Consider the following 21,330-nt stretch of genomic DNA (forward strand, 5'->3'; position numbering starts at 1 on the left):
AGAGGTGTAAACTCAAATGTTGACTCCTCCTCTGAGAGAGTGGGATTGTGGGTTCCTGACTTGTGAATCTCCTCCACTGAACTTGTGAATCTCATACTGAATTCTGACTTGTGAATCTCATATGAATCCTGACTTGTGAATCTCAAAAGCTAATGTGTGAACTAATGTGTGAACTCTTAAAGGTGTGAAAGATGTGAATGCTGAACTAGAGAACTACTAAGCACAATGCTAAAATTAGACAACTGACTTTTCACTTTGTAAGAATCCTAACAAAGGAATGTGATTTTTTTTAATAATTTAAAAGCAAATCAAAGGAAACACTACATGAATTAGATATGAAGCAGAAGCAGAGACAGCTAGATGGTACTGTGGCTAGAGCAGTGGAATCAGAAGAACCTTAGTTCAAATTTAGCCTCAGACACTTAACAATTAATTAGCTGTATGATCCTGGGCAAGTAACTATACCAATTGGCTTGCTAAAAAAAAAAAAAAAATGAAGAGTATAAGTATGAAAAAGTTGAAATTATTTTGATATATATTTATACATCTGCCAATTCTTTTTACACATCTATGTGTGTATATGTATGTATTAGTTACTAAAAGAGAAAATATGACTAGCAAATATAACAGAAAAACTTGAAAGATACAAAAAAGTGTTGAGGATGGAACTGGAAAAGAATTGAGCTTAACAAATGGAAAGATAAGAGTTAAAGCAAAAACAGGATAAATTACATTGGAATTAGGATAGACAGAAAGCATGAGGAAAGTTTCATTGTTATGTAAGTGAAACACTAATGATAGAGTCTAGGGTAATGAAGAGTGAAGTGAGAAGATGAGCATAAAATGAGATGTTAGACAAAAAAAAAAGAAAAAAGAAATCTTGAAATATGTGGGAATAATCATCTATATCTGTAAATAATTAGAGATGAGAAATCATAGAAGTCTAGGATATTAGACAAGTCATTTAATCTGATTTTCTCATTTTATAAATGAGGAAAAAGAAACCCAAAGGGAACATGGGACTCACTAGTGAGGGGCAAAGTTGTGTCTCAAAACTAAGTATTCTAATTTCAAGTAATTTTTCTTTCATGTGGAGAATACAGGTTTCCACAGATAATTTTTTTTTTATAGGAAATAAGACTTCATCATTAATATGGGTACAGCAAAACAATTACCAAAATTTATCCTGCTGCAGAATTCCAGAGAAATGAATAGACATATTTGATTTTTGTATACATATATGTATGTTTAATGTTGTAAAATACTTTAATTTCCTTTTAAAGTGTTGAAAATCTAGAAAGGGCCCTTTCACTTTTACCTTCCTCTCTAGCTTCTTATAAAACAGAAAGGCTGCAAACAATTCTTTCTATCCTTGGAAGGCCAATAACTATGTTGTTGCATGGTTTCTAAGAGAGCTGGAAAAGATATAGGCTAGGACACAGGATGAAACGAGACCAGGGAATTAATGTAAAGGAGCAAGTCATGAAATCCCTGAAGAGAGAAGCCACTGCTGTGTTCTTTTAAAAGTTGCAGAGTAATTGTTTTAAAAAGGAAAGAACTGTCTTGAAGAGTTTGGCAATCGCTGATTTGAGAGATTAAATTGACCTGGGCATTGCACAGGCTAGTTTGAGTGTTAATCAAATTCAGCAGCATTCTTGACCATGTGAAGGAGGAGCTGACTGATAAACAACAGGCTTTAGCTCTCAACACAAGTCAAAAAAAATGAGAGCCTACGATGTTAGTCACGTAGTCTTCTAACTGCAATTTCAATGGCCGATTCATGTTGGTGACCTTGCTCCTGCACTTCTTTTAGGTAAATGTATGTATTTATAGATCTCTCTGAGAGTTATGCTCTAATGACATATGAATTCAAGTCTAGAGATTGCTGTAATAAAATTTTAGAGATCATGCTGTCTTGAAATGTATTGATTTGGTTTTTGTATAGTTTTTATTGTTGTTGTTGTTTTTGAATGCAGATTTTGTTGTCTATTAATAATAAAGTAGGACAAAATTAGGCATCCTGATGGGTGAATGAGTCCGACAGCATTATCCTGCATACTGGAACTGCTGGGGAAAAGAAAGTGAAAGGCTTTGCCTTCAAGTATGATGACTTTAATCATCAACTTTGGGGCCATTCTTCAAATATTTGTTTACATAGAGCATTGTAGGAGGTGATTATAAAGGTTTAAAAAAAAAAAAACTAGAGCATTTAGTCTGAGCTCTCAACTGATAACATTTTTTGAGAATAAGGACTATCATAGGAATATAGGAATAGAGATATATTCCTATTATCTAGTACTGTGCCTTGAATGTAGTGTGTTTACAAAATCAGGAGGAGAAAGGGGGTATAGTGCACAGCAAAAACTGATATAAGATACTGACTTCTTTTCTATCCAGTAAATCAATATTAAATTGATTGACAATTATTTTTAATTTTCCATACAAAAGTGTTCCAGTAAAGGATTTGTGTTTGTGTTGGTCACCTTTAGCTGGTGTAAAAAGGCACTTCATTTAACTACAGAAACTTTTAATTCACCATTCTTTGTTGTTTGACCTTTCCTATAAACTTATTCTAATCTAATTTGTATTCTTTGTTTTATCTTCCCACGAAATTATAAATTCTTGTGAGGGCAGAATCTATGTAATAAAACAACAAAAACAAACAAAACTATTTTGCCTCCAAAAACTAGCACAGTAACTCTTAAACAATTTTTGCTTAAATATATATTTTTTGAATTGAATTTATAGCTAATGCATTAAAAAGGAAAAATCCATCAGTCTATACTTATTAAATATCCATTATGTGACAAGCATTGTGTGTAGGAAAAAAACAAACAAGCCTGCAAATTTAGTTCACCCTCCCTACTCCTCTTTATGATGAATACAAGTGAGCTCTTCCCTTTTCTTACATGATAATTTATTCAAATGGTAATATAGGAGAAAATAGTTCATAGAATTTTCACATGCAGACATTTTTAGAGTGTTCGTAATTCAGAGATTATCATTATTAATTATATGTTGTTTTCCTTTGCTCTTATTCAGCACTTCTATATTTTATCCTCAGGTCTTGGATTAATTGATGAGTTGATGAGTCATTGAAGGAAATATTCTTGGTGCCAAAACTATTGTAAGTTTTTGACTTGGGCAACCAGGTGTTTAATCTGGCAATATGAGCAGAAAAAAATAATAATTGAGTTAACTATGAGGAGTCCACTTCTGGTTAATTTTTTAAGTTTCCATAGCTTTAGAAATTGAAGATTTCTTTCCTTTATGATGGAAATAGGAATAATTGACAAATCATTTGATTCCTCCCATCCTATTTCCTCATCTGTAAAATGATGTGATTATCTCTATTTTTTTTTTCTGCTTCTGAATCCATGAACAGAAGAATATGGCTACAAATCTCACTTGGCTGTGTACTATTTCACATTCTCTTGACAGACTGATATTATACTTTCTACTGTGCCCTGATAAAATAGAGTTCTACTTCAATATCTTGTTTAGGGACATTCCAGATTTAAGTGTATCTCGATTATATTATAAAATTATCTTAAATTGTTGAAAATAAACATAAAGTGTTTGAACATAAAGTTTTTGAACATAAAGTGAATTCATTGCTCTGTACTCTCCACTAACTTTCCCCCAAAATAGTAGTATGCTTATAATAGTGAAGCAAAAGGAGGGGATGCTAATAGAACTAAGGCCAAAGTATTAGAGGTTCTATGGATACTTCATTCAATTGTTTATTCCTGCCTTTGGGACCAACTTCTAATTACCCCCCTCCAGACTCCACTTTTTTTTTTCCCTACACAAATTTGAGGTTCGCATTTGCCATACTTTTTCGTGATACTATTGGCCTTATGAAAAATATTGAAGTTCTCTGAAATACTAAGCTTGTCAGCCAAAGACAAGCATTTACTTATCTCCAGTTTCCTCAACTGTTGTTTACAAAATATGTTTGTTTTGGACTGTGGCATATCTCATGAAATTAAATTTTTAATAAGGATGCAGCTGACCAATTTTATGCAAATACATTTACCAGTCCTTTTCAAACATGCATTTAAGTAAAATTTTCTCTTTGACATTAACAGCTTTCCATAGCAATAGGCCTTAATATTACCTTATGCAGGTAAAAAAGGTCACCCTAACTGCAGGCACAAAAAATATTAAGATGTCTAGCTCTGAATTTGTTTATCTCATATTCAGCTTATAAAAGCTGTTAAAAAAAAAAAAACACAGATGCACATTTATATCAACCATTTTTTTGTCTTTTCTTTTTTAAGAAGGAGAACTATTTTCTAAGATATTTAATTCTTGTTTTCTTTTCCCCTATTTCTTTGTGCATCCATTTGTATATTGTTTGATACAGTGACTTCCCCAACTAAAAAAAAAATGATAAAATTGACATTGTGGGAAATTTGGTGCCAGGATGTTTCCAAAGTTCATTCTTATTGGGTGATGAAAGATTTGTGGACTCGGAAGTATTGGGCAGCTGTGGAGTCTTAGGTTGCTAAGAAACTTAGTGACTATGGAATTGCTATGGCAACCCAATTTATCAGTGAATGCAAAACTAACTTACCTGGCATTTCTCCAATTCTCCTTAATCTGCTGGAAAGATATTTAGAGCAATTCTTCCATCAAACGGGTATGTAACAAATTATAAAATTCTATATGACTGAAGAATAATATATCATGAATCAAGCTTGATTGGGTCAGGAGAGTGGAGAGATTATTTATAAAACTCATAAATTAGGTTTTACATGCCAGAGGGCAATTATAGGAAAAATTCTTTCATTTGATATTACTATGTATACAAACAGTAAATATTTTTATTTTAAGATGTTATTGTGAACCTTCATTCCACTGAATGCTAAGTAAAGAGATAATTGTAGCAATACAATAATTAATAGTATTTTAATTAGTTTCTATAAGTAAATACATTTCTTGGCGCAACAGAGGAATGCTTTGAAATTACATTTAACTGGTAAAGATTCAACTCAATATTTATTGACATGTAATCTTTTAAAATTTGTACTGAAAAAAAAAGGCAACTTTTTTTTTGCATTTTAAATTAATAATTAAATTTGATATCATATAATGATTGTATACTGAACTAAAAAACTAAATTTTCTGCTTTTTTGTTAGCCTGTACTAAACAAATATATTCAATTTCATAATATTCTAACATCTCCTAAACACAGAGGGAAATAAATCAGTTTAAATTCATGTTATTGCAAAAAAAAAAAAAATGAAAAAAGATACATTGGATCATTATCTTATCTCTGGGATTGGGTATATGATTTTCCACTCCAATATCTCTTTGTATTATTTCACCCAACCTAATTGTAACTATGTTTTGCTAAATTTTCATCTCTTCCTCTCAATTAATGTGGCTACATACAATCAATATGATGTATGGGCACATGAGCAAGTGCATTTGTGAACTATATGTGTATCTGTGCTTTCTATTTTGAAAGCAGCATTTTCTATGCATACTGCATTTGGGATCCTACAAAGAGCTAGAGATTTCCCTTGAGATAAAATTACTAGGTTTTATTTAGTTTCCTTTTCCCTGTGGTTTTGGAGTTTCTACTTTTTGTCTTATTGTTTATAAGCAAATTCATAAAAATGATATAGTTAATTATTTAGGAAATAGTTCAAGATAAAAGTCTTCCACATTATAGGTATTATTGAAAATCACCAAGTGTCATAAGAGACTGGATGGCATTTTCAGATTTTCTTTCTACCTCACTTCTTTCCATACATCTTTCTCTAATTATCAAAGGAACTGTCTTGATTATTCATCAGTTTAGTTGGATAATATTCCTGTGAGACCAGTAATATCAGTCATTTCACAGATGGGGGTGTGGTGTGTTGAGGGAAGAGGGAAGCTGGCAGAATTTAAGTAATTTTCCTGGGATTCACTTCTGAGAATTAGGTTTCTTCTCCTAATGGGAGCCACAGCGTATGGCTAGTCATACAGTTAAATGAAAAGATAGAATAATTTAAATTTCAAATGGAAATCGGACTCTATATCAATACAATTCTGTATCATACAAAGTTTTAAAAATATATTTACTTTAGGAAGGCAGTTTAGCATAGGGGAATATAGTGACCTGAGTTTGTCTATTCTAAATACTTCCATTAACTAGTTGTGAGACTTTAGGAAAGTCACTTATACTTTCTGTGCTATATGGTTCTAGAATATTATAGAAAGGGATTGAACAAACTGACTGCTATAACTACTCAGAGTTTTAACATATTTAATTCTGATATGGTTATGTGGCAAAAGTTAGAAATGCTTTATAGTCTTTCTAAGGACAAGATACAAAACTAACCATCAGTTCCTATTTGAAGCAAGAGAATTTCACATATCAAATTCCTATCTTCCAATATATAAAACATTTTATATAGGAGAGGAAAATAAGGCAGCTTTAATCATGATAAGAATAAAATCACTTGCTCATTAATCTATCAGTTAGAAGATTCCAAATTTCTTGATGTATTATTAAGAAAATAGAATCTCCAAAGGGAATGTTTAACCATAAAGTAAGTTTGATCTATGAAAATAATAAACAGGATAAATTTAGTTCTTCTTGTTGTTTCTTGGACTTCTTGTTCTATGATTTTATGATATATATATATACATAATATATATATATATACACACACACACATACACATGTGTATCACTAAATTTAATTAGTATATTTTGTTTACATTCAGCTTCATTAAACAATCCTTGCCAATCTAACTAGCCAATGTCTTAAAAAAATATAAAAAGGAGGAAAAAACTACTTTAACAAAACAAACCAGTCTGACTATACTTTCAATATTCCAAATTTCGAACTCAAGGTTTCCTGCCTCTTCTAATAGAAAAGGAAGATTGATTTGCTTTTAATTTCTTTTAAATATTGATTTTTATTGATATATTTTGCTTTTAAGATCACAAAATGTTATGTTTTTTCACCTTTTCTCGCTGAACTGAATAATGCCTACATATTGTCTGTCTCTGTCTCTGTCTCTCTCTGTTTTTCTCTCTCTCTCTCTCTCTCTCTCTCTCTCTCTCTCTCTCTCTCTCTCTCTCTCTCTCTCCAATATTCAGTTCTTTCTGTTCTATATGAGGGAAATTTTCCTTGTATTTATATGGGGGCAATTATAAGTACAAACATAATAGAACACTCTTCTCTCATTTCTACCCTTGCTGATGTTCTCACAATTTTACATGCTTTGCCATGAAGCAAGATTAAAGGAGGCACATCAAAAGTAGAATAAATGAAAGAATATTGGCTTTGACCGAGACATAAATGAAAAGTGGAAGGTGAAAGGAAAAAATACACTCCAACATGACAATCACTTTAGATTCCCATTTAAAAGAGGGACTTTATTGCTTCATGAGAGATGATATATAAAAATAGACATCTAAAATGGGATGGATATCAGACTTCAAGGACTTATTTTCCTTCGTAGGAAATCTCCTTTGCCCCTTAATACTACTCTTCCTCTTCCATGTAGTGATTATACAGTATTCCCTGATGAACCACAGAGAATAAGGAGGAAAACAGGCCCAGAAATTTTCTTGGGTCATGCCCAGAAAACACTTCAGACCTTGGATTACAGTAAGGATCCTGTCAGAAGCTTTGTAATATGGAAAACACTGATATTCTTAGCCTATTCACAGTGAACAGGAAAGCCCTGTTTACAACAATAAGAATATTGCACATTGACACTGAAATATACTCAACCCACATATGCACCTTAACCCATAGGCCTAAGGCTTTGTAGGGTAGGAAGGTTTATGCATCCTAGGCTATTGAGTTCAGAAACTGAGGAACAGGTGATCTCAGAAACCAAATACTGATTATTAAAAGAAAGTTATTCCTTCTTTTAAATCGTTAAGATCATGTTGGTGTGTAAATCGTAATATTGATAAATCTACTTGGTTGAATTGGGGTTCAGGACAGATTAGAAGGAATAAGATTTGGAAATTCAATTGTCCCCACGCTGTATCTGTTGCTGGCTATTTATGTAACCCCAGGTTGTAGCAATACATACGTGAACATATTGCATGACTTTACTGCTAAGACTATAAAGACAGACATAAAAACTGTGGGCATGATAGGACTTGGAAACGGTATGAAAGGTATTTGAGGTGGACAAAAATCAGAGTTTCTGATGATATTTGGTGGTGGCAAGAACAAAATGTGAACAAGGTGAGCTTACATCCTTGCTTCTCCTTCTCCTATTTCCTCTACTCTATCCCATTAAAAATCAATTTCAGAGGCTTTGAGGAAGAGTAGAATCATAAGGAGCTCAATCATAACAAGTTCATTATATTAGAGATGTAGACATAATCTCAAAATCATTTAATTAGTTCTTTTGAAATGGTGTTGTTGATAGAAACATTTATCTATTCTAGGTAAGTTGTCAATGTTAAACCTAGTTATGAAGACTATAATGTTTGATTACACAGTAAGATACTTTCATAGATTATTTCCCTCTGTTGTTCTAAACACAAAAAATTTTTCCTCAACTATGCCAAAAATATTTGCTGAGTAAATGGGAGTTCACAAAAAGTCAAGGAGTACTTATTTGTATTTTGAAATTTAAATGTGGGCCAAATCCCAGGGGCCAAATCTTAAGAATCTTTTACAAATTTGGACTGTGTGGGCACAAGTTACACTATGAAAGCAATCTCCATTGTGAAAAGCATTGATTGTGCCATGCTCTTATTTCCAAATCTATTTTAAATTGCCCAAAAAACTCATCTTAGATTTTCATAGAACTTTTGATTATTCAAAATTAACCTTCAGAAAATGTGGATTTTAAAATGGAGATTTTTTTCCTATTTCTTTTTCTATTGCCACATTTTACATTTTAATCATTTCCATAGCTTCATAGGTAAGGTGAGGGAAAATGCTTTTTGAGATCCCTTACAGTTTTAAAAATCAGATTTCTGTTAACTTCTGTTTTTTGCTTCCAAGCTAATAATTTGTATCATCTGTTGCTAATTTTTTTTTTAATTGTATCTGACTGTGACCCTATTTTAAGGTTTTCTTGGCAAAGATCCTGGAATGGTTTGCTAGTTCCTTTTCCAGATCATTTTATAAATGAGAAATTGAAGTGAATAAGGTTAAGTGACTTTTCCAGGGTCATACATCTAGTAATTGTCTGAGGATTGATTTGATTGATTATGAAGATGAGTCTTACTGATTCTGAGCCCAGTGCTCTATCCACTGTAGCACCTAGCCATCTACAATTTGGATCATATCAGACTATTCAGCTATCTCAAAAGACTGCTCATCTCAATTAGTGGATTTGCAATTAATGAGAGGAATAAAGGAATAAAACAATTTTCCCTGAACAATGATCCACAAAATAGTCTAAGAATTCACATTAGTTGCTATGTGATCTTGAGCAAATTAACTTTATAAACTTTATTTGTAAAATGATAGCAAGATGATCTTAAGATCCCTTCTGGGCAAGATTTTCAGTGGGAGTTTTAACATCTCACACATTTCTAAAATGCTACAAATGAAGATTTCATTTATTGTTTTGTCAATTTTCTAGACTTAAAGTAATGGAGGAAAGACAGTAATGAAGACTAAACTTTATCTCTTGAGAGTACCTCTTTGCCCTGGAGATCTGATCATTAAACATTTTTTACCACCGTACTGCTTCTGGGTCTAAAATTCAGTTCTGGAATAAACTATGTCTGATTTTTAAGAGATTGTTGATTTCTGAATAGAAAACAGACAGTTCTCTAATTTGTAATGGTTCAGTGGATAACCTGGAATCAGGAAAACTCATCTTGCTTATTCATATTTGACCTCAAACACTTACTGGCTGTGTGACTCTGGGCATACAGCTGTATGACTCTAGTTAATCCTGTTTGCCTCAATTTCCTCATCTTTAAAATGAGCTAGAAAAATAAAAGATGATCACTTTATTTTCTTTGCAAAGAAAATCCTAAACATAGTCATGGAAAGCTGGATATGACTGGAAGAAAACTGGATTCTGAGAATGTCATAATTAGCTGCAACATTAGTGACCATCTCATCCAGCTTAAACATGAATAAATTTTCTGTACAAAATATTCAATCAGTGATCATTCAGTTTTTGCTTATAATTTTCTAGCAAGTAAGCATAACAATTATCACTACATTATCACATTTAGATCATTTTACATAAACAGTACAAATAACACACTATGTTACAACTAAGTTGAAATCTTGTCCTGTCAGTGTGTTTGTGTCACTTTAGGTTAGTCAGTCTACCTCAATGAGCTTAAGTTGTTTTACCCACAAAATGAGGAGATTGGACTACATAATATATAAGGTTACTTCTACTTTCTGATTTTTTGATCCTAGAATTCATTTGATCTTCAAAATAATCCAATGAGTTAGGTAGCTACTAGCCTTATCTGTATTTTACAGAAAGGGAAACAGGCTAATTGGAATCATATAGCTAATAAGTATCTGAAGTTTGACTTAAGATGTATTAAATAAAAAAAGATTTATCAAATATATAATACTGTAGCTGATTCAAATATAAATCACAATAGGGTTTTTTTTCCCTCTTTACTTTGTTTCAATTTGCATCTTTACGATTCTTCTTTCTGTTCTTTTTTTTCTTTCTTTTTTTCCTTTTTTTGAGTTACTTAGCATTAAGTGAGTTGTCCAAGGTCATATAGTTAGTACCCGAGGCTGAATTTGAATTCAGATCTCTGTCTTTCTTCTGGTCATTGCTTTTAAGTCTGTCTTCTAATATCAAGCAAAACAAGTCTATTTCTGTAATGCCAGAGAAACTGAGCAAGATAGAAATTAGAGAATAATTTAATAATTTATTTAATGGGAGAGATTTACTGGGACTAAATGGATCCATGGTTTGGTCCCAGGGTCTAATGAGACTATAGTCTCAAAGAATACAGCAATGAATGTCAGATACAAGATTCTTTTATAGGGTAACAAAAACAATGACATAATGGGGGAGGTACCTGGATGGGGATGACCTAATGGGGGAAGGCACTTAGGATGACATAATGGAGGGAGGTCCTGGAGAGGCTCCTGATATTCTAATGATGTCTAAATTGGATAAAAAACTTTATCTCATCAAATATTTAGAGGGAATGATTATAGCCTAAGGTCTAAGATATAAGAACTTTATCCTATCAAAATTAAGAGGGAATGGTTATTATCTGAGACAGAGTAACTGAATAGGACAATTTGGGAAAGTGGGTCAGGACATTAAAAGAGAATGGTGGCACAACATTTCCTCTTCTAAATGAAATCCACCTAAATATTTAGAGGCAGTTATTGTGTCCTCTTGAATCTTTTTTAAAAACAAATCCCTATTTCCTTTAACCAATCTTCAAAGGGCATCACATTGATCTACTGATTCACTATCCAGAATGCCTTCCTTTCAATCTATCTATTATTTTCATTCCCTTGTCACCAAGATAATTCAAACTTTCATTACCTTTTATCTACTATTATTAACTACTATAGTTACCTCCTAAAGAGTGTTGCCAATGCCAGGGTCTGGCACCACAATCTGCCATATACTGTGCTACTGAAGAAAATTTCTTTGCCTGAAGCACAACTTTCATCAGGCAACTCTTTTACTTAGAAATCTTCAATGGCAGCTGAAGAAGGAAAGTCCAGATTTTCTTCTATTTGGTATTTAGTAGTCCCCTAGACTAGTTTAGCAGTTTATTTCAAGGCATATTCTATAAAATAGATATTCCTGGCTATTGTAAAAAACAAGGGGTTTTTAAAGGGATCCTCAAGGCCCAACAGTGGCTTAAGAATATTGGGTGACCTTGAAAAAGGCTGTTTCAAAAGGTAATAGCAAGGATTTGGGGGAGGGAGGGTCACCATCAGACCCATTGATGTGTATTTATACCCACATATGTATATATGTATACATATAGGTCTATAGTTGCATACAGATGACATCTAGAGTGATCATCTTTAAGGGTCAAAGGAGTCAAACAAAGTTGTCAGGCAAGTCAATATGGAAAAATAACACAACTTTGCCAAGATTCTCTTTTCTTCTCTTTCTTTTCCATAGGGCCAAAATTTCTTTGTAAAAATCATGGATTTTTATATTTTGAAAGAGATGATTTATTGATATATTCAGGTTATTATTATACATTGTATCCTAGCAGTCACTGGTGTTATTATTTAGTTATCAAATAGATTATGGAGTTATGAAGTTTCCAATTCATTTTATTCAACTTGCTTAGAAAGATGCTAACCAGCTGATGTAGAGCTACTCCAGTGCAAAAAGCAAACCAACAGACAAAAACTTGGCAATGCATTTCCATCAGTTTAGTTTTCGATATTTACATAGTTGGATGTTGAAAACTAAACTGATGGTAAAGTTGAGACACTCTTGACTGCTTTCCTTACCTTACTAGTTAAGTAGGTCATATGGCTGTGATATATTATGTATTGTTGTTTTTTTTTCCTGCTTCCATGTCTAATTTGTTGTGCTTCGTGTACTACTTCTTCATTTTTTTCCTGTAAGGAAGCTACCTTAAAATTATTACAACAAGAAAAAAAACATAAACACTCTGGTTTAAAACTTTTGAAAAAGAGTACTTTAATTTCACTTAATGTAAAACTTTAAAAAAATGTTGTTTTAAACAAATGCATAAAGAGAAGAGGTGGCAAATATGCTCATTTTAGTAAAGATTGTACTCTACTGTGGTAGGATTGTAGGCTCTAGCTAGAATCACTAGAAATTAGACTGGGAAACTAGGTTAAGGACTGATTTAAAAAGGTAGGGCTAAGGGATTAGTAATTTATAATTGAATCAGTAGAGAGGTACTTGAGACCTTTGAAAGGGAGAGTGACAGTGATTTCCTGCTTTAAAAAGATTATTTTTATGGTTGTTGAAAGATGAATAGGCAATTAAGTGGTAGAGTGGATTTAGTTTTGGAGCTAGTAAAATCTCAATTCAAATATACCCACCTAGTAAACCTGAGCTTCATTTAATCCGGTGTTAATCTCTACTTACCTCATTTCCCTATCTGTGATATTGATAATGCCTATCTCCCAGAGTTATTCTAAATATAAAATTAGTCAATATCTACAAGGAACAATTTAAACTCTAGCATTATGATTATTAATTAATAGGAAGAGATAAGAGGGAAGAATAATCCTGGGACAGAGATGCTTTTATCATTCCCCTTTTAGAAATAAGAAAAAGGAGCCACCCCCCCAAAAAAAAATAGATATCCATGGCATCAAGAGGATCTGGAACATCTAAATCACTTAGAGGCCATCAAAATCCATTTTTCTCATTTTACAGATGAGATAAGTGAGGCCCCAGGGCTAACTTTCTCAAAGTCATATAAATGATGTTAAATACAAGGTTTAAATCCAGGTCTTCTGATTCCATGTTGAACATTTCAAATTGAATGGCTTATCTAATGTCATCAAGATCTCACAATTATCATCCCTAATATTTATATAGTTCCTATTATGTGCCAGTCACTGAGCTAAGGGTTTTTCACATATCATTTAAGTTTTATCGTCACAATACGCTTTTTACAGATGAGAAAATAAACAAAAATTGTGACTTGCCCAGCCAGCCATCTAGCTAATGTCTGATAATAAATTTGAAGTCACATCTTCCTAGTTCCAGGATCTACAGTCTGGAAAGTCATCTCACTGGAAAGACTGAAAAGGAAGACAGAAAAAGCTTCCCAGAAGAAATCACATTTGAGCTGAGTTTTAAAGGAAAGCAAGTAGGCAGCAGAGAATTTGATAAATCTGGAGAGAGTGGAGAGTAGAGAGAAATCAGATACTTGTGGGGGGGGAAGTATGGTATCATGGGTCTACTTAGAGAGTTTGGCCTTGATAAACAGAAGAACTGCCTTTTACTAAGGGAATGGAACAAGAAAAAAGAGTCATCAAAGATGAGTAAGAAGGGAGGTGATATCAAGGGATTTTGAGAAGTAGAATGAAGTAAAGAATAAAGTAGAAATTTTTGAGAAGTAGAGTTTATGGTGGCTATTTTCTGGATGATGCAGACCCAGGAGATCTAAGAGATAGTGGGAAAGAGGAGGATAGAAAGCAATAGAAATGAAGATTGGATGCAGGATTCTGGGAAAGCAAGAGGATTACGTTTCATCAGGTTCACAAACCTGTGAAAATAAAAGATCTTAATTGAAGATGAGAGCTTGTTAGACATGTTCTTGGGTCTGGAAGGTCATGGTGGAGGGGGGATAAAGGAGAAGAGGAACTGATGAAAGATAGAGTTAAGCTAAGTAATGATGAAAGTTACTAGGGAAGTAATAGGATAAAGAAGCTTTCAGCTTTCAAGATAGCCATTTTGATTCCCATGGATTTGAGAGGAGACAGAAATATGGAGGTTAAACAGGGGAAGACAAACTTAAAAAAGTCAGTTCAAGCTCCAAAAGTCTAACTGTGTAACTAGTATGGACATTATTTCTTTTTTAAAAATTTATTCTTATTTTATTATTATAGCTTTTTATTTAGAAGTTATATGCATGGGTGATTTTACAGCATTGACAATTGCCAAACCTTTTGTTCCAATTTCCTCCACCCCTTTCCCTTACCCCTTTCTCCAAATGGCAGGTTGACCAATACATGTTAAATATGTTAAAGTATAAATTAAATACAAAATAAATATACATGGTGGACATCATTTCTAAGGTGATGTCTAAGGTGACATCATTTCAGCAGATCAAAAGAGAGGACACAAGAGTCTATTATAATAATAGTCAAGAAGTCATGTATTGAAAAGTCTTTCTTACCTCTCCTCAATAAACCCTGGGGTAGTAGGAAAGAAGGAATGAAAAATAAGAGCAAGAAGTCATAACCCTAATCTCCTTCTACAATATTATGATCTTTAAACATCCTATAATTCTATAACTCTTGAAAATGAAGTTATAAACACATACGTCATATAAGAAAATGACATTTACTCTATTAAACTGAGATTTGTAGAGGAAGTTATTCATTTAGCCCAACTCCCTCTGATTATATCAAATGAAAACATTAAATGACTTTCTAATGTCACAGAAGTAGTACTAGACAACTAAAAGTCAAGTAAAAATCAAGATATAAATCCAGGTATTCAATTTCTAAACCTACATTTGTCTTGTAGAGCTACAAAGAGCATCAATCTCTGGATGCTCGGGTTAAAAATCATTATGCCACAATGATTAAGCTTGTGGTTACCATTTTAAAAAATCTCATCCTCCTAAATTCTCAATTTGAAAATTCACTCATAACAGCAAATCTTAAACAATATTAATTGTTTAACATTAATCCTTAAACTCAGCAATATGTTGAATAAAATTGAAGATGGCAAATGATTTTGAAATTGAGTGAATGCTATGGGTTCTTAAACTTTATTTTTATGTCATAAGTACTTTTGGTAATCTGGTAAAGTCAGCAAAAGTCCTCTCAGAATAGTGTTTATAAGTGCATAAAAGATTTTTTTTAAAAACCCAGAATTTTGAAGGAAATTAACTAAACCAAAAAACAATTATTAAACATTTTAAAAATATTGGTCCCAAGTTTATGATTCCTGATAACCTTAACCCTTTCCAAGTTGATTGAATTAAATGTTAATATCTATTAAACTCTCTAAAAACAGACATTCTGTATCTTGATTTTATTCTAGAAGAGAATCATTTAAATTTAAGTCACCAAATTGGCAAGAAAATGTTACAATATTGGAGGATCTTTCATATTATCATGCTTAAGCTTTAGAGGCTTGTTTTTCTCTTTTCAATCCCTTAGATTTCTTTATAATTTCACATTTCTTTCTTTGATGAACTCTTTGCCCAAAGAAATTTCAAATCAATTGTTAATTTTTTTCAAATTATATTTTTAATTGTTATTTGGCATTGGCTAACCACATATTATCATTCCCCTCTGCTTTCCCACAGAATTCTTTGAGACAGGATGATTCTTCTTTCTCTGAGCTTTTCATTCTCCCACTAATAACTTCCTAGCCACAGAATGTTTCTACATTTTCCTCGTATATGTTCAAATTTCTTAGTATTTCCTTACATTTTGAGTCACTTCCTTTACCTTTTACTCTTTACAATTCTTCCTTTTCATTGAGTCTTATCCATGGCTTTAAAAAAAGTGGCCAAGTTTGCCAAACACTGAAGGCATAAACATTTATAAATTAATCCATACCTACAAAATAATAAATATTTTGAAGCTACTCTTCTGTTTGAAGCATTCTCTTCTATTTTTCCCAGAAATTCCAGCATGGTTATTTATAATTTTTTAATCTATTTGACTTTTGTTCAACTAATATATGTTCTTTTCATCTTTATTTCTTCTTTAACATGTCTTTGCAAAATAACCACTTATTTCAATTTTCTATATTCACCAAACTTTACAAGTGTTTTCACATACTGTCTCTCTTTTATGGCTTAATCCTATTTTTTTATTTTAATTATATATCAACATATTATAAATTTGTATGGATATAAGGATAATTTTTTCCCTTTTTCTTAAATTTATTAAAATAGTCTCAAATTTCCCATTCATTTTTTTTGTATATTTAAAGATAAAATTCATTTAAATAAGTGTTCATGCAACTTTAAATTTATAACAAAAGCAGTAAGCCAATTTCCAAGTGTTGATGGGTGATTTTTCTTTCTTCTTTCTCATATTCCACATATCCAGTCTTTTAATTATAAAATGCCTCATCCACAGTGCTTTCATCCTTTGCTGCTAACATCTTTTTTAAAAAACTTTTAAAATAAACTTTATGTACTATTATTTTTAATCAACTTTTGCATCCACAAACTTGTGAAAATTGGAGAATTAGCTTGGGCATCACAGTTATGTCTCATTTAATGTGATAGACATGTTTTTGAAAGCATCTTTCTTTGTAACATATCTTCTAATTGGAATCAGATTATAAATATATTTAAAATTATTTTAAGCCACAAATTCCCTTGTTTTGAATTATTTTAAGTTAATACTGATTTCTCTTTTCTATAATTATATAATATGTTTTTGCCAGCCAATGTTTACAGGTTCCTTACTAGCTACTGCCCAAATAAACCAATAAGTGTGTAAACACACACACATACATACACATACATACACACCCTCATTATAAAGAAGATACTGTTTATTTTGGGTCAATATTCTTTCCTTCTGAGATTTAGGACCCAGAAAGAGTAACAGAAGTACAGATGTGTTTGTCAACAGTTTTGGATAAGATCAAGGAAAAATCGGGAAGAAAACAAGAAATATCAAATGCCTAATTTTTTTGAAGAAAAATGAATATCCTTCAGCATAGTTATTTACACCAGAGCAAAGAAAAACAGAATCTTCTTTATCAGTTAATTAGCATTAGTAAAAGTCCTTTCTATTTACTTTATTGGACAGGGAAGATAAGGGAATGGGTATTCGATATTATGGGTTTTATAATGATAAAGATTTTAGGGGGAAAGCATACATACCAAAGAGGTATCAAAGGGAAAATACAGTAAAAAATGGAGCCAATTATGTTCTCCTCAAACTCTACTTTCAATGATGTTCTGTTGAAGGTATAAATGTATTTTGTGTAACTATATGAGTTATTGCCAAAAAGGTATACAGCATGTATATGTACTTCATCTTTTTCACAACTTTATTTGAAGTTATTTAAAAATGCAGAACTAAGAAAATTTGTAAATACATTGTTTTATTGCTTTTATAACTTGTGATTGTTTTTCTCAAACCTTACTCCTTGGTTTATAACAATGAAACATTGAGGTACAGACAAGGATAAGTTAGAGTTATCTCCAAATTTTTACACCTCAGAAATTGTCAAATGCTTCAACCCAGGGTTTGATTTGTTGTTTTGTGGATTATAGAGACTTAAAAATGATTGAGGAAATGTAAAAGATCCAAATTCATTTTGGAAATATGTCTTTCTTTTTCTTTTTTCTTTCCTTTCTTTTTCTTTTTCCCCCCTGAGGCAATTAGGGTTAAGTAACTTGCCCAGGGTCACACAGCTAGGTAGTATTAAGTGTCTGGTGCCAAATTTGAACCTGGTCCTCCTGACTTCAGGGCTGGTGCTCTATTCACATTTTTTTTTCCTTAGAAGAAGAGATTTAAGTCACCTCTGAAAGCAGAATATATTGATGTGCATTACTCTCATTTTTGAAACATAAAATTTTTGTACAAGTAAGATATGATTACCTTTCGTCTTTTTTATTATCAAAAAATTCATTCTCTGTTCAGACCTAAACTACCAATTAAATGATTTCTGACAGAGACTTTGTTCAGTCATTTTTAGTCATGTCTAATTCTTTGTGATCTCATTTGGAGTTTTCTTGGCAAAGATACTAGAGTGTTTTGCCAATATAAACAGGGTTGAGTTACTTGCCCAGGGTCACATAACTATTAAATTTCTGAGGCCAGATTTGAACTCAGAAAGGTAAGTCTTCTTTACTCAAAGGCTGGAACTATCCACTGAGCCACTAAATTGCTGCACCAACAGAACTTTTATGTTATTTTTAACTTTTGAATTAATTTCTTATGTATTATCTTATTTGATCATTACATTAAGACCAGCAATATACAGTAGAAAAGATATTAGAGAAGAAATCAGGTTTGGATTCAGAACTTTATTCTGTCTCTGTAACCTCTGTGTGATATTGAGCAAGAGAAGGCCCTTTTCACCTCTAGAAACGAAACTGATGGGAATGTTACTGTGAAAATTAACCTGATTCCGTAGATTAGGAAATTTAGAGATTGAGAAATGGCATACCATTCCCAAGCTAGATGGTGGTAAATTGTGAATAGAAGGATCCAGACTGGTCCAGTTAAGGTTAGTCCCTTGGACTAATGTTTTTATACCCTCTCATGACTTTTAAATACATTTACATATACATGGAGACAGAGAGACGGAGCAAGCAAACTAATGCAACTTTTTTTCTGAATTACTCAACTCTTTATATTCTCTTATTTCAGTTTACAGGTCTTAAGCCTCTGAATTGCCTTCTCTGGAAAGTATTACTATCATATATGGGTTAAGCTTCTTACCTTGCTCCAAATTTTCAATTCACTTTTCAAAAACAATCATTTAAATTGGACTTATTGGTTTTATCTCACTTTGATCTTGGGTTGGAAACCACACCTTTCAAGGCTCCTATGAATAGTTTTGAAATACCTGATAATATCTCTTCCTTATCTTTTTCCCTTTCCCCCCTTTTTTTTAACCTATGTATGCAAAATGATGCAGGCTCTCTAAGGAGAATGAAATACAGGTTTTGTTATTGCTGTTGCTATAAATTCTATGGACTAATTCATAATATGGGGCAGTGATGTGTTTCTGTAGATAGAACTCAAAGCTTGTATTAGGAAGCTTCAACTTCCTGAGTTCAAAGCTAGCACCAGATATTCGTTAGCTGGGTGGCCCTGGGCAAGTCACTTAACCCTGTTTGACTCAGTTTCCTTATCTGTAAAATGAGTTGGAGAAGGAAATAATAAACCTTCCCAGTATCTTTGTCAAGGAAATCCCAAAAGGGATCACAAATAATCAGATATAATTGAAATGGCTGAGCAATAACAATAATCTCTAATCTGCAGCAGACTTACTTCAAATGAAAGCTCAGTTTACTATTCCACCAAAGAGTTGTCATCAAACAGGTTTAATTAACTTTGCTCTTGGATAATGTGGACTATTAAAAAGAGACTTTCCTGTAACCTACAAAGCACAAATAAGCTTAATAATTCAATGGTGAAGACAATTAATTATTTTTTTTAAAAAACATTTTAAAGTAACTATTGGAAATCAGAAAGATTTGAAATAAAAATGTATGAAATCACTTTTTTTTATCATAGGATGTTAAAGATATTAAATCACAGAATGTTTAGATTGATTTTTTTTCCCCTGTGGGCAGGAAATGGTTGTTGTTTCTGGTGCTGCTGTACAGTGCCAGGAACAAAAAGAAGATGGAAGTGCTGATCTTCCTGACCATTTACTTTATGATTGTATTTAACTCATATGAAAGAGAATGAGAAACAGAGTCAATGATACAGAAAGAGACTTTACTCTGAAGTATAGTATAGAGGGGAGCGGGGGATTATCAATAGATGTGAGTTTACATTTTCTTTGAATAATACCAAGTAGTGTACATGTATGGTAATACTCTCAACCTGTGCTATAATACAAAAAAAATTAGGGCCATACATACTGGGTGGATACAGTTCTTTCACTGTTTTAAACACTTCTGTTTTAGGATTAATGTAGGTTTTTCCCTTTTCATCTCCAGTAAGATGAGTCTTTATACTTTTCAAAGATCCTTGAAGCAAAGATCCACACTTATTGAATCCAGAATTAATGCCAGAGTAATTGGGCAATTCAAAATATGCTTTAGTGTGATAAGTTTAGAATAAGGGCTGGTGTGACTATTTTTGCTTGTTAATTTACCAGTATACTTTTGCCTATTTTCAAAATCAGTATTTAAATGCTTTAGGGAAATTCATAATTTGAAAAAATCTTATAATGAATTTTTTTTTTTTGCACCATAATATCTATCTCTCTCCCAACCTCATCCCCAACCAACACCTGTATCTGTGTGGTATAAGGGCTAAGAACTAGTCCTGTAATTTCATCAGAATATGAAATTCCCTTGAACAAATAAGATCTAGGGAGGGAATAAAGATTTATATAGCAAGTGCCCACACAGTGACAAGCATTGATATCACATTTATCCTCACAATTCCATAAGACAGATGCTGTTATCATCCCCATTTTACAGATGAGGAAACTGAGGCACACAGACTTTTGAGACCAAATTTGATTCCAGAACTTTCTGATTCTAGTGATCCAGTAGATAGTGCCAAACCTAGATTAAGGAAGATCCGAGTTCAAATCTGGACATATGACATGGGGAAAGTCATTTAACCCTGTTTACCTCAGTTTCCTCATCTGTATAATAGACTAGAGAAGGAAATAGCAAGCCTCTCTAGTCTGTCAAGAAAACCCTAAAAAGGGTCATGAAGAATTAGACAGAAAATAACCAATCAAGCAAAGCTTCTTGTCTCCAAGCCCAGCTCAAACCATTATATCATTTAGCTACTTTGTCATTTTTTTTGGTTTGTTTTTGGTCATTTATACTTTTGATGAATTGTGTGAATCCCTGACAGGTTATCTGACTTGCCCAGGATCACATGACCAGTATGTTTAGCAAATGGGGATTGAACCTAGGTCTATTTACCTTATTTAAAGCAAAGTACAATTATACACAGATATCTCTGTTGAACTATTTTGTTAATTTTTTACTTTTTCCACTATTGTGTCATTGGGGTCTTTCCAGACTTTTAG

At 32.4% G+C, this 21,330-nt stretch overlaps 1 protein-coding gene across 3 annotated transcripts in view; it reads left to right on the plus strand.

The window, feature by feature from the left end:
• The window catches only part of CD36 (CD36 molecule), a 132,693-nt gene that overhangs the window by 51,425 nt on the left and 59,938 nt on the right, over positions 1-21,330 (plus strand). Inside the window, exons 1-2 of one of the 3 annotated variants that reach the window (XM_052000706.1) lie at positions 1,668-1,813; positions 3,065-3,127. The exons of 1 other annotated variant lie outside the window; for it this stretch is intronic. The gene's annotated coding sequence lies outside the window, so the exon portion shown is untranslated. Of the gene's footprint in view, positions 1-1,667; positions 1,814-3,064; positions 3,128-21,330 lie in introns of those variants that run through there. One more of the 3 variants, XM_052000709.1, reaches the window with a different exon arrangement.

This window comes from Antechinus flavipes, chromosome 5 (assembly GCF_016432865.1).
Source record: "Antechinus flavipes isolate AdamAnt ecotype Samford, QLD, Australia chromosome 5, AdamAnt_v2, whole genome shotgun sequence".
In the NCBI taxonomy this organism is placed as follows: domain Eukaryota; kingdom Metazoa; phylum Chordata; class Mammalia; order Dasyuromorphia; family Dasyuridae; genus Antechinus; species Antechinus flavipes.